The sequence below is a fragment of the Lissotriton vulgaris genome, chromosome 5 (genome assembly GCF_964263255.1).
Source record: "Lissotriton vulgaris chromosome 5, aLisVul1.2, whole genome shotgun sequence".
NCBI lineage: Eukaryota > Metazoa > Chordata > Amphibia > Caudata > Salamandridae > Lissotriton > Lissotriton vulgaris.
Window position 1 is genome coordinate 1,062,619,267 of NC_141693.1, and position 22,351 is coordinate 1,062,641,617.

General features: G+C 48.5%; 1 protein-coding gene across 3 annotated transcripts in view; it reads right to left on the reverse strand.

Annotated features, from left to right (window-relative positions):
* Positions 1 to 22,351, reverse strand: part of SH3PXD2A (SH3 and PX domains 2A) — an 842,113-nt gene that overhangs the window by 603,971 nt on the left and 215,791 nt on the right. The window lies entirely within an intron of this gene.

Below are 22,351 nucleotides of genomic sequence, written 5' to 3' on the forward strand. Positions count from 1 at the left end.
AGAGGGCTGTTCCTTCCAGGCGCTACAAAGGGTAAATGAGTGGGTTATTGCACACAATCGAGCGGGCAGGTGACCAAGCAGGCTCCCCCTCCATAACAGTTCAGACTCACATATTTATTTATTGTAATTATATTTTTAAAGCGCTTACTACCCCTGACGAGTCGCTGAAATATTCAAAGAGGGGCATTGTTCCTGCCCGAGTGAGATGGATTATAAAAAAAAAACACTGATTTCCTCAGACGCACTCCTGCTTCTATGGTCTGCGGGAAGAGCCCACAGCCCAGAGGGTGCAGGGGAATATCAGCGGCTCTGCCGTTAACTGCACACACTGTGTGCTCCGCGGCAGAGAGCGAGTGCTCCAGGGCCACTGCGTATCTGGGGCCCCTGCCAGCTGCACACTGCAGTTACTGAGGAAGCAACGGCAACTCACTGCTGCAACCAGGCATGGCCAGTGTCTCGTCTACATGACACAGACAACAGGAGATGTGATGTTCAGAGTGAATAAAAAGACGCAAGTTGCACGTTGTGCCTCATTTTTAGTCCACATATGAAACAAATCAATAAAGTCATGATGCTTGTTCCTTTAACCGAGATCGAACAAACAAGCTGTCTCCGTGGAGCCGAAGGGGAGGAAATGAAAGCATGCAATGTGCACGCTATGTAACCCTAGCCCTACACGGGGACAGGAGATGTGCACGCATCCGGAGTATCCAGACGCCGTGTGCGTGCACATCGCCTGTCTAGGCACGTACATGGTTTGTCTCCCTTTGCAAACCAAAGCGACAACAATAGTCTTGCCAAGGCGAAGCTGCGCATGAGATGCGTTTGCGAGGCAAGACCTAAAAAGAGATGGAATTACCATCTACCGGGGCCCCCAAAGTGCCAAGAACAACAAATAAGAAACCGTAAAAACCTGGCTCAATGACCTAAACCTTGACAGCTTTAAACCTAAATTTCACTGAATGCCAAGTCTCTTGGAATTACCCGGGACACCAACCTCACTCTCAAGGAACACATTTCCAAGACACAAAGGCAGCTGGGTACCAGCTCTCCCTTCTATAGGAGGCGAAACTGGTTCTTCCAAAAAGTGACTTCAAAACTGATGCTCAAACCCTCATACACTTGTATCAGGATAATGGTAATGCCATGCTACTTGGCTTCCCAGACTCCACATTGGCACCTCTTACGGGCATCCTATACACCACAACATGTCCCATCCAGGGCTTGAAAAAATATGACCCCATCACCCCATCCTAATGGAACACCGCTGGTCGCATCGCTGCCTGTACCCTCTTAAAACCCGGATGCATCATTTACAAAGCAGTCAAGACCAGAATCCCCACTTTTATTGCGGACAAGCTCATCATATCTCGGTGTTCTCAGCACACCTGCAGCCAGCACTCCACCACTACAGACTCGGAGTAAAAAGTAAAAACAAGCCAGCAGTCTCTATACACCCAAGATCTGGAACAACATCCCTGTATCCATCAGGAACAACCCAAGGGTGCTCCAAATTGGGAAAGAGTTGAAGACACTCCTCTTTAAAGAACACTACATGACAATACACTGGCAGTCCACAAACCAGCTGCCTCTCCGGTCACTTGTTGACTTTGTAAATGTCTTTAATCTGCACACGATCTGCTACCTATTGACTTGGTTTGCGCTGTAGAAATACCAGACACCTTCAAGTGCAGACAAAATAAATAACCAATATTTAAAGCTAATATAAAAAAATGTACAAAAAGAAAGGAAAAAAAACACACTTTGAATCAGCTTTGTTACGGAAGAGAAAGGAACTATTTTAGACGGATGTGAAAAATGTGGGCAGGTTTCCTGGAGTCTCTCAAAGTGAAGGGAGCCAATGGGTGAAGTGGGCTGGTCCATTGCTCCATGCTGTATTCTGTGGTGGCCAGAATGAAAATGAGAAAAACATAACATATCAATGGATGAAGCCCACTGACCCAGAGCCCCTCTACTTAAATGTGTAGTAGGTACAGCTTCTTTTTTTAAGCAGTAGTCTGCCAGTACAGCTAAAGGGATCCCATAGGTAAGAGTTAGAAAGTGTACTGGAATTCATTCAATGAGCAGGCTATGGCAAAATGATCTTCCTTTTCAAAGTAAGAAGCATGTTGATGTCAGAGGGCTGTAAATGAGCATATAAAATTAATAATACAAGAGGGCTTTATCATAATGCATTTTTATAAACAACCTGATGTTTCAAATGATATCATAAACTTTTTTTATTATTTATTTATTTAAAGTTTTATATAGCGCTGGCTAGACCCGGAGGTATCAGAGCGCTTTACATGAGCATCAGATCATAGTTACAGGTTACATCATTACAAAGGTTACACAGTTCTTAGAGAAAGGCAACATAGTTACATGTAAGGTCGAGATAAACAATAAGCACAAATACGTAACGGGAAAAGCAGGCAAGGTGAGAGATTCCGGGGAGAGGGGGTTGGAGTATGGGAAGTAGACAGATAATGAGGGCGGGAAAGGGGAGGGGAGGGTGAGAGACACAGCAAGGGAAGAGGAGAGGAAGGTTGATGGGGACACAAACCGGTAGACGAGTCAAGGCAACGTCCAAAGTCCAGTAAGGTGTGATCCCTGGGCAGACAAGGGGAGAGATTCAGGGGAGAGAGGCTAGGAGCTAGGCAAGAGACAATAAGGAGAGACGAAAAGAAGTCTGCCTAAAGACCGACTGGGTAAATGACGACCAAGGAGGGAATTCACGGCCCATCTCTTCTATAGCTAAACCAAGTAACTCCATCGGGCGTCAGACAAAATAGTTCAGTCTCAATACATTGAGAGAGGAGGGAAGAAGAGACATAAATAGAGTAAGGATGCGGTAGGAGACGACAGGAGAGACGAAAGGAAGTGTAACTATGTGGTTCAACAATAAACCAGAAAAGATCAACAAGTAAACATTATATCAAACAATCAGCAATACAATTAGGGGAGGGGAGAAAGGAGAGAGAAAGTAGTGGGGGTAGAGGAGGAGGGAAAGTGAGGATAAGGGAAGAGACAACCGTAGAGACGAGAGGAAGTCTGTCTAAAGACAGACTGGGTAGGTGACGACCAAGGAGGGAATCCACGGCCCATCTCCTCTATAGCTAAACCAGGTAGCTCCATCGGGCATCAGACAAAATAGTTCGGTCTCAATACATTGAGAGAGGAGGGAAGGAGAGACATAAATAGAGGGAGGATGCTGGAGGAGACGACAGGAGAGACGAAAGGAAGTGCAACAGTGTGGTTCGACAATATTCTAGAAAAAGAACAAGTAAACATTAAATAGTACAGTCAGCATTACATTAGGGGATGAGAGAAAGGAGAAATAAAGTAGTGGGGGGTAGGGGAGGAGAGAGAGTGAGGATAAGGGAAGAGACAACCGTAGAGACGAGAGGAAGTCTGTCTAAAGACAGACTGGGTAGGTGACGACCAAGGAGGGAATCCACGGCCCATCTCCCCTATAGCTAAAACCAGGTAGCTCCATCGGGCATCATACAAAATAGTTCAGTCTCAAGTGGCGAGGGAAGAGGTTCACAAAAAAACAGGGTGGGGACAAAGGACAGGCACAAGCGAGGGCAGAGGACAGAAGCTGGAAAGAGTCGGAGGGGGGGAGGGTTGGGGGAAGTGGGAGCACATATTTTCAGCAGCCGCAGGTTCACTTCTTTTATATAGCGCTGGCTAGACCCGGAGGTATCAGAGTGCTTTACATGAGAATCAACAATGTAACAGAAAAAGTTCAACAATTACACAAAACATTCAAAACATAAGCAATACAATTAGGAGAGTAGAGAGAAAAGTAGTGGAGGGGGCAGGGGAGGTGAGAAAGGGAGGATAAGGAAAGAGACAACAAGGGGAGACGAAAAGAAGTCTGTCTAAAGACCGACTGGGTAGGTGACGACCAAGGAGGGAATCCACGGCCCATCTCCCCTATAGCTAAACCAAGTAGCTCCATCGGGCATCAGACAAAATAGTTCAGTCTCAAATAAATTGAGAGCGGAGAGAAGGAGAGATATAGATAGAGGGCGGATGCGGGAGGAGCCGACAGGCGAGAAGAAAGGAGGTGTTACAATGTGGTTCAACAATATACCAGAAAAAGGTCAACAAGTAAACATAATATCAAACAATCATCAATACATTAGGAGAAGAGAGAAAGGAGAGAGAAAGTAGTGGGGGGTAGGAGAGGTGAGAAAGTGAGGATAAGGGAAGACGCAACCATAGAGATGAAAGGAAGTCTGTCTAAGGACCGACTGGGTAGGTGACGACCAAGGAGGGAATCCACGGCCCGTCTTCCCTTTCACTTTTTAGGTCTCTGGACCGTTAAGCTGCGAAGCAGCTTCCGGTCAGGAGATTTAATGACTCTTAGTAGGGCAATTTAGACCCGCCTCTCAGCTCAGTCCGCTTCCATTGGCTGGCTTCCTAAACAGAGGCCAGCCATTGGAAGAGAAGTGAGTCACTCCAAACAAGCCCCGTCTTTTTCGGATTCGGGGGCGTAAGTTTTGCTGTTCTTTAGCTCGTGACGTCGTCCGTCACTCAGGACAGCAAAACACGGTTTGAGGCAGCCATTTCTGCCCGACCGCCGCCGCCGCCGCCTCCCCAAACAGCTGGTGAGTGCCGTTTTTCTTGTTCTTGATTTCTCTGCTGTTTAGTTTCTGTCTCTCTTCCCCCCCCACCTTCCCTCTGCCCGCAGCTCTCCTTCGTCTCTCGTCGCCCCCACCCCCCGCCCCCCTTCGTCTGCGGAGTGCCGTGCTGCAGGAACTCGCCTTTCTACAGTCGAGAAGTCTCTTGCCCCAGGTCGCCTCATTGTGAGTGCGGTCACTGGTGCAAGGCACCACGGAACCTACTGCGTTATCTTTTGTGCAGGGAGGGGGGAGACTCCTCCAAGGCAGGTGGGTGCACGAGGAGGGCCTTCCTACATGGAGCTGGCCTTCCTACGGACGAGGGCCTTCTGCCCCAGGGTACCTCAGCGGGGATGAGGGCCCTTCAGGGAGCCCCTTGTTGCCCCCGAGGTCCCCTGCGGGAGGACACACAAGCTGCGCGTGGAAGCCCCTTGCACTGGTAAGGGTGCCCCGTCGCCCTCATTCCTCCATTTGAAGTCTCCTATTGGGCCACTTTGTGCGGTTCGTGAGACGAGAAGCCTCACAAGGGGGCACACTCCCGCCTCCCCGAAGCCTCACTTGTGGCGCCTTCACGGGGCGAGAAGTCCTGTTCTGGCTCATTGAGGCACCTTCTTGGGGTCAAGAGAAGGTGGATTCTAGGCACGTTGAAAGAGCCGGGGAGTGGGGTATTCTAGGCACACTTAAGGTACCTTTCCGGGCGAGAAGGCCCGTTATTCTTGGCACATTCACGGTGTCTTCCCGGTGACGCGAATACCCAATCTAGGCACGTTCTCGGTACATTCCCAGCAGTCAGAAGACCTATTGTAAGCGCATTACCGCTGGCGACGAGGCGCATTCACGGTACCTCCCGGCGGCTAGAAGACCTATTGTAAGCGCATTACCGCTGGCGACGAGGCGCATTCACGGTACCTCCCAGCGGCTAGAAGACCTATTGTAAGCGCATTACCGCTGGCGACGAGGCGCATTCACGGTACCTTCCCGGCGGCTAGAAGACCTATTGTAGGCGCATCGCCGCTGGCGACGAGGCGCATCCACGGTACCTTCCTGCGGCCGAAAAGACCCATACCAGGCACGGCCTGGAAGGCGCGCCCTGGCCCTTGTTCTCACCTCTTTGTGTTACAAGGAACACGGGCTAAACGGGAACCCTCCCGAGGAGGGGGCAGGTGGGGGTCTGCGCGGCTCCTGTTCCGGGGGTTTCCCTGCGCACCCCCCACCTGCAGATAGCTGCCCCTGCACCGTGTATCCATGTTTGCGGGCACAGCGAGGTGGCTAATTAGGAACAATCCGAGTGCAAAGACCCCGCCCGGGACGGGGCCTCGCCGCTGAATGGTGTTAACAAGCGAGGAGAGCGGATGAAAGCGCTCAGCTGCAGGGGCCAGAGCCTGCCAGGCCGCAGCAGCGGCTGCCAGGGCTGGGGGGCGGCGACGAGGTCAATCCTCAACTACAGAAGCGGGGCCCGTCGGGGGCCAGGTCACCCCACAGCTGCAAGGGCGCTTCACTGGGCTTCCTAGCAGCTTCCGCCCCCTGCCATCCATGCCAAGGCAAGGGGCAGCAGAGTGGCCCCAAGGTCACCCCAAGCCATTCCCGGATCCCCGTGCTTTCAGGGGAATAGACGTGTTTTCTGAGGCACACAATAGTGAAAGGATGAGTGTGTTGCGCGACAACGAACCGAAAACCCTTTCAAGTTCGACCCGTTTTATGCAGTGCTTTTCACTGGTGTGTGTGTAGTGCTGCTAAGATCTCACTGCGACAGTTACATTTGCCGAGGATCACACGCCTCTCCTCCAATTGAGAAGCTGGTATTAGAAAGCAGGCCTCTTACACCAAGAGGCAGCTATTCAGCCACCAGACCACCCAACACACAAACGGGTGCACCCTTTAATCTTTTTTTAAATCTGTATCAGTAGGAGTATGTCTCCGTGGTAGATGTGAATTATGCGCTGGTAAGAACTTTGTTTTTCTGTCACGTTTTTAGTTTCTTCAACACGCCCCCGAATCCGAAAAATTTCGGAAGGTTTGAGGCAGCCATTTCTGCCCGACCGCCGCCGCCTCCCCAAACAGCTGGTGAGTGCCGTTTTTCTTCTTGATTTCTCTGCTGTTTAGTTTCTGTCTCTCTTCCCCCCCCACCTTCCCTCTGCCCGCAGCTCTCCTTCGTCTCTCGTTGCACCCCCCGCCCCCCTTAGTCTCTCCTCGCCCCCCGTTTCCGCTGCTCACCTCCCCCACTCTCTCCCCACGGAGCTCCCATCTCTCTGGTCTACTTAGCTCGACACTCCAGCAATCCCAACGCCGTGGAGAACACACCTCAGCCCCAGGACGCAGAGAAGCCCCCCCCCCCCCGAGCCAGGGTCGGGTCTGACCTGGCCTGCCCCGGATCAGGGTCCGAGCCCGGAGGCGCAGCGGTGAACGCGAGTTTGAAGTCCCATCCCCTGGGTAAATTCAGAGTGTGCTGTGCACCAGTCACATACTTAGATGCAGAAAACTCTTTCATGTGCTTTACATTTATTATTAAGGGATTCGAGGCACAGGAGGAGTGCGGTTTGCTCAGCGAGTTAAGTCTAGAAAACAAACCTCCGGAGCCATGGCCTTAGATGCAACACCAAGGTCTCAATCACCAGTACGAACGGAGCAAACATTATGTATGACAGAACGTGTCTATTTTTCACCATCTGTCGATTGCCAGCCTCTTTACTGCCGTAGTACTTTTGCTTTTTTTCCTTTTACATGTAAAAATGTTACTGAATGAGTTACCCTAAATGCTTCCATGCATTGGGTCAAATGGACTTATGTTTTTTAGCAGGGTCTCGTTTAAAAAAAAAAATTGTGACCAGCTTCGCAATTATGTTCGCAGGTCACTGGGGCTACACGTAATATTATGGAATTGGAATTTTGAGTCACGTTACTTTGTTGTTGATCTGAGGCATGAATTAGTTCACAGGGTTTCGTCTCTTCTTTGTATCTGGGTACCCCAATATGCAAGTTTTAAGACTTGGTTTCTGCAACTTGAGCCAAATTCTTACAGCAATCATGAGGCCTTCAGCCCTGGAATTATACTGATGGTAAACACGGACCTAGAGTTGTTATTTAGGGGCGTGTGGGTTAGGCTTATCTGATGGTAGCTGTGCTAGTCAATTTTACATCTTGTCATTCCATATTCTCCCTAGACATGTAAGGTGTGTGTCTAGTTAGTTTAAATACCAAAATAGAAAAGTGAATACTAAGATACGGACAGTTGAGTGTGACGCGTCGTACAGACTCTGTAGAACAGGGTTGCCTCTATCAGGGAGGCCCCTAAAAGGCAGGGGCACTGGGCCAGAGCCCACTTGGCCCATGCCTTAAAAAGTCTGTGTGCATATCTCACCTCCAGGACCATTCTTACAGACCTGACCGAGTGAGTGGCTCGATAAGATAGCAGTGCTCTCCCAGGGCCGGACAGGGCGACACACTGCTGGTAGGGTGCCTTAGAAGCATGTGCACTTGTAATCACGCCATTATTATTTTTGTAGTGCGCTGCCTCCTAGAACATTTGAAGGGTTTTGTTTGCAACAAAATGGGGAAAACGTACATTACCTGCAGGGAGGCGTTAATTCAGAGTAGGGAGTGCAGAGCTGTGAGTGCAGGGTGCAGAGCTGTGAGTGCAGGGTGCAGAGCTGTGAGTGCAGGGTGCAGAGCTGTGAGTGCGCGCAGGTGCAGAGTGCGTGCAGAGTGGAGAGTGCAGAGTGCGCGCAGGTGCAGAGCTGTGAGTGTGTGCAGAGTGGTGTGTGCAGAGTGGTGTGTGCAGAGTGGTGTCTGCTGTTGAGTGCAGAGCTGTGAGTGCAGGTGCAGAGTGGTGTGTGCTGTTGAGTGCAGAGCTGTGAGTGCAGGTGCAGAGTGGTGTGTGCTGTTGAGTGCAGAGCTGTGAGTGCAGGTGCAGAGTGGTGTGTGCTGTTGAGTGCAGAGCTGTGAGTGCAGGTGCAGAGTGGTGTGTGCTGTTGAGTGCAGAGCTGTGAGTGCAGGTGCAGAGTGGTGTGTGCTTTTGAGTGCAGAGCTGTGAGTGCAGGTGCAGAGTGGTGTGTGCTGTTGAGTGCAGAGCTGTGAGTGTGTGCAGAGTGGTGTGTGCAGAGTGGTGTGTGCTGTTGAGTGCATAGCTGTGAGTGCAGGTACAGAGTGGTGTGTGCTGTTGAGTGCAGAGCTGTGAGTGCTGGTGCAGAGTGGTGTGTGCTGGTGCAGAGTAGTGAGTGCTGGTGCAAAGCAGTGAGTGCTGGTGCAGAGCAGTGAGTGCTGGTGCAGAGCAGTGAGTGCTGGTGCAGAGCAGTGAGTGCTGGTGCAGAGCAGTGAGTGCTGGTGCAGAGCAGTGAGTGCAGGTGCAGAGCAGTGAGTGCAGGTGCAGAGCAGTGAGCGCAAATGCAGAGTGGTGTGTGCTGTTGAGTGCAGAGTGCTGTGTATTGGCAATGTAAATGACAATGCAATTTATTTATGATTTAAAGAAAAAAAAAGAAATGTCATGAGCAATGCCAATAGCTCTACCTTTAACACCTTCGCTGCTAAGGCAATTCCCCTCCTGTGCTGGAAATTGCTATTTTCATTGTTTTATGACGAGCTGGGCTCGTCATCAGCACACGACCACTGTGCACCATGACGAGCCCAGCTCGTCATCAGCATCGAAAGGGTTAATGATGCCGAGACCATTGCATTGTAAATGCTTGTTTCCATTTCACATTTAGAAGCACTGGTAAAGGTCAGAATTTATTGAAATATACATTGTGAAGGGCTCTGAAACAGAAGGCCTAAATACAAGGTTATTTACAGCAGAAATTGGGACGCTAGCCAGTGGGATAGCTAAGTGTGTTAATCGCTTGTGGCTAACTTAGTCAGCAACCTAAAAGTCACAGGTTTCATTTCTGGCAGGTCTGAATTGCAGGGGCGTAACTGGGGACCCTGCAATCCCCCGCAGTACGGGGAGGGGGGGACTGGGGGGGGGGTGGGGGAGGGTGGGGGGGGGGCTCACCGCTCACCTGAAAGGGAACTCCCTTGGGCTGACCCGCTGCAAACAAATAAAACACCCAGAAGCACCAAGGCACTTAAGGAATGGGTAATGGGGGCCCCTCACCTTGCAGGGGGCCCCCAGCTTTTTGTTACACCACTGTGAATTGACATTTCGCCCATCCCTGTTCAATAAACCGCCCACCAACTGAACAGTAGAAGCGCCAACCGTTTATAATGCTAGGAAATCTATTGGTGGTGGTACGTGCTCCAAAGAAAAGTTACCAGACATTATTCGGGACTTCACATCATAGGAATTCCACTTTTAAATAGTTTGGTAATTTGGCAGAGGCGCGCAGAAAAATAAAAGCAATTTATCCAGAGCAGAGGAACGAGACAGTCTGTCCCCCGGGATTGACAATGTGTGTATTCTCCTCAGAGGTCACGCAGCCAGAAGGCCCTCGCGCAGAGATACGTCACGCTGCGTCGCAGAGCACTGGGTTATGAAAGGCAAGCAACGCTCCTGATGTGACCGACAACCGCCTCGGGCGCGCTCCGGCCATGCGCGCAGAACGTCACTGGACTCGGAGGATGCTGGGCTAGAAATATAACACAGCTGTGAGGAGGAAGAAGCAGGGCAAAGAAAGACGGCATTATAGTCTAACTACAAACGCTGACCAGGAAACATGGAGCAAGCGGGCTTATAAACGTGAGACTTTAAAGACATCCTACACCCGTCTCAAATAGGGAGACCAGCTGGCATGAGTGCAAATTCAGGACAATGAGTAAAAATTCAGTACAAAGGGTAAAAATTCAGAACAGGAGGTCAAAATTCAGGACAAAAAGGTAAGTTTCCAAGACACTTCAGAGAAGGTTGTGCAATAGTAAATAAGTAAGTAAATAGACAACTACTAAAGTACGAGTGAAAATAAGTTTATATTAGGTTGAGACAATTGTGCACTTCATGGTTTGTCAGTGTGCGCGCAGCTTTAAGAAAATGTGCATGTCTTTTGTGGTAACAAAACCGCCCCTACCTTTCCAGCTACCAGAGAAAATGCCTGATGCCCGGTCCGGCCAGTCTGGCCTTGATACCATCCTCCAATGGCACCCCTCATCTTCACATAGACCCTCTCTTATGTGTATTTAATTTCTTCTATAGTCCTACTCATCCCAAGTATGTAGGGCAGAGTGTTGGCGTGCATTACAACACACACATATTATATAGAGACAATCACTCGTATAAATGTGAAAGTAAATGTATAGGAAATGTTGCTTAAGAAAATGGGGCTTACAATGTGTAATCACGCTTTCATCCATCATTCAGTATTTCACCATTCATTCTGTCCTTCCATCTGTGAGCCCATCCCTGTCCATACTCATACATTTACAAACCTATCCGTCACGTATTCCTCCAGCCATCATTTCACTCATCCATCCCTCAATCCACCCTTTTACTCATTCATCATCCATCCATCCATCCTTTCACCCCATCCATCCGTACTCTCATCCATCCACTCTTCCACCCATCCATTCATTCACTCATCCATCCAGCCATTTACCTATCCAGCCATCCTTTCACTTACTCATTCATCCATCCAGACACTCATCCTTCCTCCCATTCACTCAATTTACCCATCCCCCTTTCTCTTTCAATCCCCCTTTCACTTAGCCATTCATCTTTCCATCCACCCACCCATCTACTCATCCACTCATGAATCCATCCATTGAACCTATCATTCATCCATCCTTTCACTCATTCATCCATCCTTTCACTCATCCATCCATCCTTTCTCTCATCCATCCCCCCTTTCACGCCTTCACTCATCTATCCACCCTTTTGTCCATCTACCTGCCTTTTCACTCACTCATCAAGCCTTACATCTACCCTTTTACTCATCCGTCCATCCATTCACCCTTTCACTTATCAATTCATCAATCCATCATTTCACTCATCTATCCACCCATTCACTCGCCCGTCATCCACCTTTTCACTCACTCATCCATCCATCCATCAATCCATCCATCCATCCATCCATCCATCCATCATTTTACTCATCTAGCCAAGCATCCATCCAGCCATCCCTTCACTTACTTACTCACTCACCTTTTCACATTAATTATGAGACCCATCAAGAACTCCACCCTCGCTGTAGTTCCTAAAGCAAGGGGTGGGGTGGGGCTGGTTTCACAATGCCCCTGCACATAGGCAATCTGAAAAAGTGGAAGGCATGAGTCATGCATGATGCATAGTGCCTGGATGTGGGGTGACTGTGACATGGTGTTGTTTCCAGAGCTTTAAGTGGGATGTAAAAACTAGGGGGGTCTCTCCAAAAGGGTGTTTAAGGTAATTAAATGTGTGGCTTAAAACACATAAGCTAAAAATCTGTTCTTAATATAATGTGCCGCCAGACTGGTGTTTTTGTTGCTTCTGTCACTGCATCCAGATATATAATACAACAAGTAACATTAAGCTTAGAACAAGTAACACAACAAGCCAGAACAATTGGCTTTGTCAATGGTTGTTAGTTGCATAAAATAAAAAAGCAGCACCCATTGCTGCTATATTACTATAACTATAATCGCATCCTTTGAACTTCTTTCACTGCCTTCCTTTGGTTAACTGGATTCTTACCTAGGAGCAGCATGGGCGTTTTTGCACTTCCAGGTGACAGAAAGCCCTGCCCTAGACCAATGCTGGAGGAGGCCACCACATGCTGTGCCAGCCCAGACTGACCCATTGTCATTCTGTATGTGGCAATCAGCCCCACACAGAATGACAATGGGTGGGGTGGGCTGGTCTTGTGCTCAGAGGAGTGCAAGGCTGCCCCATCAGGGATCTGAGGACTTTCACAGGGAACAGCTCTGTTCCCCTGCAAAGCCTAAAATTACGGACAAAAGGCGTCCGTAAAAAGGATCCTCACGGACAACGGACGTGAGGTCCAATTTACGGACTGTCCGTGAAATTTACGGATGGTTGGTCACCCGAGTCTCAAAACCAGACCTTCTAACTTAAAAAAAGAAATGTCAGCCTGCGACAAGGTGGCGGACCTTGAAGGGAGTCGAGCTTTATGTCCAGAAAAGTCTTAGAGTCACTTATGCACCCTACCACTCTGCCTAAAAAAGAAAAAAAAAGTGAATCTTCTTGAAACTGTCCCTAATGTCCTGGGGTGTTTTTACATCTCTCAATGGACATCTGCAAACCCATTCAGTGCAAGGATTTTCTAGCTCACCTTCCCAGGGGTGTAACACAGGCCCCTGTAGCCCCTGCGGTGCGGCGGGGGGGTCCTCACCCTATAGGGGGCCCCGTCAGCACCGCACTTCTGCTAGCGAGCTCTAGATTGAGTCCGGATGGGGCCCCTTCACGTACCCTGCAGGGGGGGGACCCTCGAGGTTCGTTACGCCACTGCACCTTCCCTGCCACCATGTAATATCCGTTCTTCACTGTGTGAAGGGAGCGTATTCATGTGACACACAGTGGCACCGTGTGATTTGGCAGGTCTGCTAAACACTAAGGCACAAGCTTTGGTATGGTCCACATAGACACAAGGGTCACAAAGGTCAACTCGGAGTCTCCGACTGCTGAATGTTTGATTACTTTTGCTAGCATTTAAAGTGGTGTGTGATTGGTCAGACTACTTCAGTGTCCATGAACACTGCATAACACCGTGGAAGCTGGCATGAAATGGTTGGGGCTCTGCAGTTATGGTCATCCATGTTATTCACATATATGACTGCATCTACACTTATACTTTTCTGGGGCGAGGAGTTGACCTAACGGCTAGAGCGGTCTACCTCGAATCTGGGGAACCAGATTCGAGTCTCGGCAACAACGCTGACATCCTGTGATTCTGGACAAATCACGTAATCTCCCTGTGCCTAAAAAAAATGAATACGTGTCCTCATGTAACACAACTGGTGCTATGTAAAGCGCTCTGATACCCGATACCGGGTCAAATTCGCGCTGTATAAAACTCCGTAAAAAATAAAAAAACTTTTCTGAAACACTTCATGCATATGCACAGCTACAAGCCTGACGCACCATGACTGGAGCAAGTCACAGATAATCCTGCATCAAACCCAACACCTCAAGTAGAAGACAAAGTAAAACTGCACAGCCTCTCCAACCATGAACTCCAAAAGGGCCTCTCAGGAGCCCAATGCCAGTCACTGCGCTGTGAGGCCTTGTTAGGTGCATGAAGCACTGTGTATATTCTAAAGTACAATCCAATTCACTTTCACAAGGTCAAGTGTCACAAATGCAGTACTACCCGAATAAAGACACTGCCATGGTTAGTCACTACCATCGCCACATGCTCTCTCCTCCATAGCCAAGAGACTTTCTAATGTGCTGATAATAACAACCTGACATCAGGGACAAACTAGCAACCAGGAGTTTCGTTCTAAGCAAACAATGCAAAAACAAATGGTTTCAAAGGTCGCTTGAAGTACGCTTTAAAACCATTTTTTTTGCAACATTTTAATTTGAAGCGCTACACACAGGACGGTGGCCTGCAGGTACCCAGCAACAAAAGCAACCCCCACAGCAGTGAAACCGGCCTCCCCCCTGCCAGCCCACTGAAACGTCCTGGAGCCAGTCCGGCCCTGTATGATAGGACTGGTGGGCTGCAGGGCATACTTTTTCTAGTGCTGAGTTCAAGCCACTGGGCGCTTATACGAAACCCCCTTGTTCCAAATGTGTGTAAATGTTTGATTTTTTCTTAGTATTTTGATGTGCTCAACAGCGGCGGCTCCTCTATTATGGCGGAGGAGTGCTCCCAACCCCCATGAGCAGCTGCAGAAATTGACAAATAAAACAGTTTTATTATCATTTTATTTTTCGTCTCTGAGCAGAGTCTTGGGTGTGTGGCTATATTCACTCAGTACTACAGCAAGCACAGAGAGGGAGTGGTGGGCACTGCTGTCAGTGCGCATGTCGGTTTGCTCAGCTGTCTCAGGAAGGCAAAACCAACATGCACATGTACATCTCTCCAAACCGTTCTGCATTGCCGTGTGGAGAGAACAGCAGGCGCAGGCTACCAGTCCCTGATGGAGAGAAAAAACAGCCCACTCAGCCAATCCCAGCGCTTCTCTAACCAGCATGAGAGAAGCGCTGGGATTGGCCGTAGAGGAGTGTGGGAGCCTCAGCCTGATCACAGCAGTCAGAAGAAAGCAAAAGAGCAGCAGCCAGGTAAGTTCTTTTTTTGTTTTGGTACCCCGCGCTGAGTCACCACTTTCACCGGGTACCAGCCGCTACTGGTGGTCATCTGCATTTGAAAGGTCATCTCTGCTATCTCCACCACTCTAAATCAACTTTCTTCCATTTCAAACACTATGACTGCTTGGCTCTCATGCAAAATTAACAAACTACCAGAAGGATCCAGATCACATAGAATACCTTAATCAAGGGCAGGAGACTTTTCTAGCAGCACTTTGCCTGCTGGAGCTTGTAGTTTTTAGTTTCAACCTTATAGCTATTGGGTGTTGAGTACTTATAATCATGGATCTTTTATTCACGTTATCAACGCTGAAGCCATCTCATTTGTCAAAACACCACTTGCAATGCCACCACATCACAGTTTCCATGCTATTTTTACATCTAGACCCATGCTGACAACGCTTATTTGACACCCCGGGATGATGCTGCCTCTGCTCACCTCAGGTGTAGCTGGGAATGCAAATATCTACTCGCAACACCATGTGCACTCTTGGAACATCCACTGGCTTCTGTCAGGAAGTGACTACAGTGGCACCCCATAGCACAATACAGACAACAGATGCTGGCCTCTTCCAAGAGGAAGCTGCAGTGGTGCCCAGGCTGCTACTATCACCACTAAGTACAGTTACAAGCATTGGGAAAGCTAATAACGCTTGCCTTTGTGACATATTGGCTTTTGCCGATTATTTTAGCCATGCTGTTCAGCATCTGCAATGCAGTGCAACGTGGCTAAAGATATAAAAAATCATTCATTGTTTTTAAACCAAAGCCTTTGACATTATCTTTCATGCCATTTTGTAGGTGCATGCACCATAGATGTGCACCCCTACAAAATGGCGTAGGCACTTTTTTCTTTTTAGTTACTGATCTGATTTAGATCAGTAAACACAGACAAAATAAAGTACGCAAAAGCATTTTTGTATTTAAAAACAAGTCATGCGGGGGTAAATGAAGCAACACTTGGCAGGGTGGGGGAAATGGAGAAGCAACATGGTGGAGGTTGGGTGGCCAACGTCAATCCAACACGGAAGGGGGTTCGGAAACGCTAAAGCAAAATGGGAGGGGAAAAAAAGCCCTAGGATGGAGGATTGGGGGGACCCAAAGCCAAAAGGGGTGGGAGAAGCTGTCTGGCAACAGGGAGTGCAGGGGGAGAGATGTATAAAAGGGAGATGGCTTGAAAACGCACACACACTCTATTAGAGTGATTTGCTTAGCACAAAAGAACAAGGATTTGCAATGCAATAGGTCTCGCATTAATTAAGTTTGAGCTATTGGCATTGCTAAATATTACAACACCAATTGCAACAAAAGTCTATACATTGTAGGCCAAAAAACTGTGTATTCATTTTTTTAGCAATGGTGGCATGCTGCGCTTAAGGTAAATATGTTTAAAAGTAAAGTGCGCCATACTGCGATTGCCACAATAGTTAATTGTGGATGCGTTAATAATTGATGTGTGCACTGATGGCTGGTGGTGTGTGTGCCTGTAGAAATTGTGCACTGATGGCTGGTGGTGTGTGTGCCTGGCGGAAGTGTGCACTGCCGGCTAGTGGTGTGTGTGCCTGGTGGAAGCGTGCACTGACTGCTGGTGGTGTGTGTGCCTGGTGAAAGCGTGCACTGACGGCCGGTGGTGTGTGTGCCTGGTGAAAGCGTGCACTGACGGCTGGTGGTGTGTGTGTGCCTGGTGAAAGCTTGCACTGACGTCTGGTGGTGTGTGTGTGCCTGGTGAAAGCATGCACTGACGTCTGGTGGTGTGTGCCTGGTGGAAGTGTGCTCTGATGGCTGGTGGTGCTTGGGCCTGGTGAAAGCGTGTACTGACGGCTGGTGGTGTTTTTGCCTGTTAAAAGCGTGCACTGACGACTGATGGTGTCTGTGCCTAGTGAAAGTGTGCACTGACAGTGTGGTTGTGTGTGTGGTTGTATATGTGGTTGTGTGTGTGGTTGTGTGTGGTTGTTGTGTGTGTGTGTGGCTGTGTGGTTTTGTGTGTGTAGCTGTGTGGTTTTGTGTGTGTGTGTGGTTGTATGTGTGGTTCTGTGTGTGTGTGGTAGTGTGTGTGTGTGGTTGTGTGTGTGGTTGTGTGTGTGGTTGTGTGTGTGGTTGTGTGTGTGGTTGGCTGTGTGTGGTTGTGTGTGTGGTTGGCTGTGTGTGGTTGTGTGTGTGGTTGGCTGTGTGTGGTTGGCTGTGTGTGGTTGGTTGTGTGTGTGGTTGTGTGTGTGTGGTTGTGTAGTTGTGTGTGTGTGGTTGTGTAGTTTTGTGTGTGTGGTTGTGTAGTTTTGTGTGTGTGTGGTTGTGTGTGTGCTTGTGTGTGTGTGGCTGGGTGTGCGTGTGGTTGGGTGTGTGTGGTTGGGTGTGCGTGTTGGGTGTGTGTGGTTGTGGGTGTGTGTGGTTGTGTGGTTTTGTGTGTGTGGCTGTGTAGTTTTGTGTGTATGGTTGTATGTGTGGTTGTGTGTGTGGTTGTATGTGTGGTTCTGTGTGTGTGGTTGTGGTAGTGTGTGTGTGGTTGTGTGTGTGCTTGTGTGTGTAGTTGTGTAGTTGTGTGTGGTTGTGTGTGTGTGCTTGTGTGTGTGTGGTTGGGTGTGGTTGTGTGTGTGCTTGTGGTTGGGTGTGTGTGGTTGGGTGTGTGTGGTTGTGTGTGTATGGTTTTGTGTGTGTGGTTGTGTGTGTGGTTGTGTGTGTGTGTGTGTGGTTGTGTGTGTGGTTGTGTGTGTGTGTGGTTGTGTGTGTGTGGTTGTGTGTGAGCGGTTGTGTGTGTGCGGTTGTGTGTGGTTGGTTGTGTGGTTGGTTGTGTGTGTGGTTGTATGTGTGGTTGTATGTGTGGTTGTGTGTGTGGTTGTGTGTGTGGTTGTGTGTGGTTGTGTGTGGTTGTGTGTGCGAGTGGTTGTGTGTGCTTGTGGTTGTGTGCGTGTATGTGGTTGCGTGTGTGTTGTGGTTGTGTGTGTGTTGTGGTTGTGTGTGTGTTGTGGTTGTGTGTGTGGGTGTGGTTGTGTGTGTGTTGTGGTTGTTTGTGTGGGTGTGGTTGTGAGTGTGTGTGGATAGACTGAAAGGCTGAGATGAAATAAGTGACCGGGTTAGAAATGTAAATGTAATGTAAATGTGTTTGTATTTATATAGCGCCTTCTACCCAGAGGTCTCGTAGCGCTGTATTCATACCGCTATGGAACCCATCCTGGCTTTTCCTGTGAGATGTCCACTCCTGGGCACCCCCAAGGTGAAGCCAGGCATACAGGCGCTGCTGGGGCCGTTGTGGAGATTAAGCAAGCTATCACCCAGATTCACAGAGTGGGACCCATGATTAGACTAGGCATCGAGGCGAGAATTATCAGGTCTGGGTAGATTGAGTCCAAGAGCCACCGAGGCGGGAATTGAACCCTGGTCCCGGGCCAGACCTCTGCATCAGGGTCTGCCGCTCTAACCATTGAGCCACGCTTCTCCCTTTCCAGTGCAGTTATCCATTTGTGGATGTAATCCCCATTCTGATAGGGAGGGACAATCTTGTTTAAGTTTCTATGGTCATAAGACCTTTCCCTACCACTAGGGAAGTAGCTGCCACCATGGGACTCTAGTCCCATCTATTGTTCCAGCTTTTTTCAAGCTCTAGGGACTCCCTTTCTAAGGCTACTTTCTGTCTCCTTATTCTCAGTTGAGCTTCTTCAAGTCTCATCTGTCTTTCTCTCTTCTCCTGGGAGGTGTCCCTCCTATTAGAAGAGACAGAGGCCCCTACAGATGTCCTCTTCTAAGTGTCCTTTATCTATAAAATTCCAACTGCGACTTCCTCCATAGAAGTTAATGGTGATTCGCGGCTGTGTTTAGACACTGCACCCGTCCCGTGTGGGACTCCTGTGTCACTACCATGGGTGGTTCCTGGTGGCCCCAGCGGTTCTAAAAGACTCTAGGCCTTGTATCTATGTCAGTCGTGGTTCTTATACCACTTTCTTAAGAAACAGAGAGCCTTTGGTGAAAGGAGGGGCAGGGTTACAAGGAGACGGGAGAGACAGCTGCGAATAACCGGTGGGCAGCATCCCCAAAGGCCACGCCCCAGCTTCCGAGCCACAGATCAAAGCAGAGCAGAAGAAGGTGGTTTAGCAGACATTTATATTGACTGATGAAAGAAACCTAATGGGGATGCTTATTTTAGATACGCCTTCACAGTGACACACTGTGTTATCTTATGCGGTTTTGTACTGCATAGCATTCACCAACGTGTCCTTTCAGCGTTGTTAAGAAGTCGGTAAAGTCGTATTTGTAGCTGGTCAGACCACCAGCGAAGCAGCAGGTCAGTACTGAGGCGGTACTAGCAGACAAGAACAGGCATGGTACACGTCTCTAGATTCAGTTTTACATCATTAAATTGCTTGTGAGCCTTTTAGCCTACGTATCATTTGAGAATTAATGTTGGAAACTCAACAGCATTTTCTCTTTTTTCAGAAAACAAGAGAGAATATATTTGATAATGTGCAAAAATTGCACGGCTTCCTTTTCTTCAACTGTGCCTCTCAAGTTCTAAACCCGAGGCAAGGGAAAGGGAGATTCTAAGTAAAATTAAGAAGCCAAAAAGAAGAAAGCAGGCAATCGCACCTCCCTCCCATGCGGAGAGGTCCCTGCAGCTTCAACAAGATGTGCCGCTATGGAAGTACAACAGCATATGTCTCCAGAGGAGACAGCAAATTGTACCAAAGGGCTCACAGAGACAGTGCCAGCTGGAAGGGGGAGTCCGCGAGAAGTAAAATAGAGGGAGTAAGAGCGAGAAGCAGAAGCAGACAGGCGGAGGAAGAGGAGAGGTGCCAAGAGTATGGATGAATAAGGACAGCAGGGAGATGAGCGCAGACAGGATGGAGCAAACAGGAGTAGCCGTCATCGGGGAGGGTAGAGCCGTCTGGAAGCCGAGATGGTAGAGAAGAGTGCAAGGAGAACAGACATGCAGGGTGAAGAGGTGGGAGAAAAGACGGGTGTAGTGAGCCACCCGGGCACATGGCAAATGGTGATCACTTTCGTGGCCGCTTTGATGTTCTCAGTGGCCGTGCGGCTCACTGAGAACATCAAAGCGGCTGCGAAAGTGCTCCAAAAGGCTGCAGGCTGACAAATGGTGCGCGCGCCCGGCGCACATGCACTGTACCCGATCCGCCTGCAGACTTTGGGAGAACTTTCAAAAGCCCCTTATTTAATATCTGCCCAGAGCATCGCTTACACAAAAGCTTAGGCGAGACCTAAAAAGGTAGTGCTTAAAAAGCAAGCAGTGAAAGCAGAGATGGCAGCCAATCGAATGTATTGTAAATCCACAATGCTCCATGGGAGAAACAAACACAAAATTGATAAGCTGGGACACGAATAAGAAGGAGACAAATGAGAGTGACAAGGAAATCCAACCAATGGTAAGCATTGGGTGGGATCCAAGCCTCTCTATGTTCTTGGTAAGCCACAATATGCCTCGCAATGGACAGCGTATGGGCGGTCTACTAGCTTTGACCTAATAAGTAGTCCATCTCTAAAATGACGTTACTGTAATGACGCAGAGTAGGGTAAAATGGGTGCGAGTAGAAACAGTAATGTAAAGCTATCCTTCTAATGAAGAACACAAGCAGCGAATTGACAAGTCGCACTTTAAATGTGAATCTAAAGGTCCAGACTGCAGCAAAATATACCAAACACTAAAACCAGTCATTTGCTGAAGAAATGGAACAGAGGACTGCACAGCTTTCAAGTGACTCCATATCATGTATTGTACCCACAGCTAGTCCTGGCTCTGTTGTCAAAATGCACTCTCTAAACTGAAAGTTGTAGGGCCAAACTTGTACAAGGAAAACAAAACTACGAGCCCCAGACTACAGAACACGGTTGGCTAACATGTCAGAAAGATGCCAGATGCAGAACTGGGGAACTTGGTAGCTATGTGTCTGGGGCTGGTGCAGGGTCGGCAGACACTGCACACTTTAGGGAAGCCCTTGGCCCCATTTAACCATATGGTATTTTATTCCTCTTCTAGCTGGTAAAATTGTTATGTTTTCCTTGGTCTAAAAGCGTCTTGAGACCTGTGGGTGAGTTGGCGCTATACAAACTAAAGTAACAATAACAATAACAATAACACTTTAAAGTCCTCCTACACCGATCTCCAGAAACCCAGGCACTGCTCATAGTTTCCATCCAAGAATCTGGTGCAAATTGCACAACTGCACCTTATGTTTGGGTATTATGCCACACACTGGATGTTTAGGTTGTTCTTTTTGTTGTAGTCTCTCAGTTATCGCAAAGCCCTAAATTCCATTACATTTAATTCACTAACGACTGTTATTCTTGTGTGCATGTTAATATGTAAACAAATACTGGGAGTCAACAGACAAGCACATCATGTCAGGCATACTCACCAAGCCTGTCTCCTCCCCCCTCGGCCTGGTGGCAAATTAGTCAAATGTATAAGAAAGTGTAAACTAATATGCTAGGGTCGTAAGAAACGAGAGCTAATCTGAAAGTGATCACTGCTCTTTGGGACAAAGAAGCACACAGTAAACCTATATCTGACATCACATTTAGGTTCAAGCTATTGGAAATCAATAAAGACCAAGCATTACTGACAGAGGAAACTATTAACCAAATCATTGCAACATCAAGATGGAGTCCCAAGACACAAAGGAAAAACAGTTGTAAATTATGTCAGCTTCCTGTTTGGTCAATTAACCCTCTCTGGCTTGGTTGTCCAAAATATGCATTGTTTTGCCAAAGCTAGCATAACATAACGATAATTATGTGTAAAGTAAGGCTCACATCTGTCCTTTGGGCATCTTGGTGTTGAATAACAGGGGTTTATTGTTAACCAAATCAATGGTACTCATTTTATCGACATGAGAAGGATCAAAGGAAAGGAGACCCACAGGGACTCAAATGTGTAACCAGGGGCCTTACTATGCATAGAGCACTGGGGCTGCAACGGGCCTATGCACCTGCTTTGTGCACCCCAGGGCACTATAGTATTACATAAGGGGATGAATACATTGGTGTGGTCCCTCCTTTAATAATGGTAGCATTGGCACACATGTAGGGCCAGTGCTATCTAGAGAGGGAGTTCTCTCATGTGCATGGGCCGGCCCCATGCAACTGTGGGACCTGCTTTATCTCTGAGACCGTGTTTTATGACAGACGCAGGTGCAGAAGCAATTATGCACTAAGGAGACGCACTGAAAATGCACCACAAAAAGGTGGCACACTAGCAGTATTGCACCCTGAAGACAGCCCTCTCTAGGAATGGAAGGGGTCCTATTGGCCCCCTAGACATGCCCTTGCAGGCAGTTGCAGTCACTCACTGTACTCACCTACAGGGGGTTCTCTGCCCGCTCTTTAAAGTGCAGGCAGGTGTTGCCCTAACAGAGAAAGACAGCTTCAGCTTCATTCAGCGGCCTCATATTTCGCGGAATGTGCACCCCCAGGCAGCACTAGTTTGCGGCTGCCATGGCGAAGCACGTTATTTGTAAAAGGGTGCACTATCCCTTTTTGCACCTGGAGCACCTATTTAAAGGTTGCACTGTGACACAAAGAGGGAGTGTGCCCAATGTCCGTAATA